Raw genomic sequence first — 2,427 nt, 5'->3', positions numbered from 1 at the left:
TCTTAGCAAAAGGTAGCTCTGATGGCTTGCAATTTTAAATAAATTTAGTGAGAAATTGGTAATTATTTAGACACCTTTTTTTAAATACCTCTTTTTCTGCAACTGCATTGCCTTTCTCAATTCTCCTTCAGGATTTTGGCCTTTGTTATGGAATAACTAAGTACAATGATTATTAAGCAACTCAAAGCTATACCAGCCTGATTACCGACGTATACTTTTGAGAGGTAGCCGCACCCTTATAAAAGGAATAAGACCCAAACTTTTCAGGTCAAAATTTCAGTAGGTTGCGTCTGTATGGCCTTTTCAATTTTATAAATTATCATTGTTTTTAAGTGGAAAAATAAAACTCAAAATTAATGATAATTTCTGCGCGAAAAAATAAAAATCTTAAAATAATCATTATTTGTAATCCCAAAAATAAAAATCAAATAATAATTATTTCCGTTTGAGCGAAAAAATAAAACTCAATAATTATTCATAAAATAATGATTAAATGCTGATTTAAATTATTTTACTCATAATGATTACCTTCCCTGCTTTTAAAATTAATTAGTTTAGTTTTTGGACTGGTGCGTAACTAGTTACTATCGGCCTGATTCGTTTTTGGCGAAAAAGAACTAGTACTGAACTAGAAATTTGGTTCACTAGTTCGTGTTTTCCCTACAGGGTAATGAAACCATTCCGCTACAATTTTCAAGATTGCATACATGGACTTAAAATTGGCGTTTCTCACCCGAATTGTATTTTGTTAATGTATGTACTTATCGTGATTCAATAATACAAGGTTCCACTCTTAACGAATTTGACAGAATCGTTGTTTGCATGACGTCACACTTGTGCAACTTGTTTACGTTTTCCTGGCAACATATTTTCTTCCATTCTTGCTCACGTTTTGGCATTTCTCTCTCGCAATTGCACCAGTGTGATCTTGTATTCTATCATTCTTGACAAGGTTCGATAAACTGACAGTTGTCTCTCTCGCACCGCTCCCTTAGCAGCGGCACCGTGTTGTTTCTTTGCAAATTCACTTGGGAAAAGTGTAGCTTTGGTGTGAATTAGAAGAATAAGCTTTTGTGCAATATGTTTGTTTGTATATGCATATGAAGCACATTTAACTGATTAAAACATAGATTGTTTTTAAATTGGATGTTTACTTAAATCTCATAGTAGTTTTGTTTTAATTCTGAGTCCTTTTGCAGTTTTTATACAGCTAAATAGCACATAAATTACGTAATTCACGTAGTTATATTAATATATCGTTCAATATTTAAAATGCCAGATTTCCTGCAAATACATTGGAATTTACAAAAGGAATTTCACTACTAATTGCCTACTTTGCGGACTTTTCTACTACCATTTTCGCACCAAGGGATTTCATTCTTCTCCTTTCTCCGTCCTTCGTAAATGCAACCTTTTGTAAGGGAGTATCAAACCGCGGCTGTCATTAATTATCTAACCTTGTATTATTGAATCATGTATACCACGGTGCAGCGAACAAAGGTGGCGCCGTCAGTGGTACCGCTACTTTGGTTTTGGCGATTTTGACAGTTGTGGTAACTTGTAAATAACATTTGTTTACAAATCAGCGACAAGGATAATTTTAATTATAAGTGAAAAATCAGTTTAAATTGTGTTAATTTGCAATTTCTGAGTGATTTTTGATTGAAGACTGCGTAAAAACTAATAAAATGAAGTTCCGTGTGTTAAATTTCGACAGCCGTGAAGATGCGAGATGCGTAGATGATGCAAGTGTAGCGCTGTGACGAATCGCTGCATTTTGTGTACATAGGGCACGGTAAAGCCGTTCTCGAAATGTATCTTTATTATTATATTGACAGAATTGCTTCACAATGACTTCGCTTCTGCTCCAAACATCCTCCTTTAGCAAGTTAACTAATCAATCCCGCTGAGATGCTGCCGCAGTTTGCTGCGTCAGCCCTAATTGCAAAGCAATGGAGAGCACCAAAACGTTTGCTGCAGCAGCTTGTATTCTATCATTCTTGCATGTGTACTTATGTGCTTGAAACTACTGTTAACTTATCAAACGATTCCTAAACTTGGAAATTACATATTTGACTTCATTCACCACGATTTTGAAAACTGACAAAATCGGCGTGACCAAGTCCATGGTCCTTTTAAGATTATATAAATACCCGGAAACATTAAAACGTTTGAAATTAATCTCGTCTCATTTTTTTGCATTTTCACTTGCTTGCTGAAGTAATGAAGAATTGAAAATTCATAAGGGAAAATTATCGTGTTTGTAAGATTTATCTTAATATCTTGAAAACTTGATTTTTAACACCAACGTAGTTTTGAAACTCGGCAAATTCATCCAACTTTATCTTTATCTTTATCTTTATCTTTATCTTTATCTTTCTCTTTATCTTTATCTTTATCTTTATCTTTATCTTTATCTTTATCTTT

Source organism: Rhagoletis pomonella, unplaced genomic scaffold (assembly GCF_013731165.1).
Source record: "Rhagoletis pomonella isolate Grant_MI unplaced genomic scaffold, Rhpom_1.0 Rhpom_scaffold_00001, whole genome shotgun sequence".
NCBI classification, from domain to species: domain Eukaryota; kingdom Metazoa; phylum Arthropoda; class Insecta; order Diptera; family Tephritidae; genus Rhagoletis; species Rhagoletis pomonella.
Note: the sequence above shows the minus strand (reverse complement) of the source record.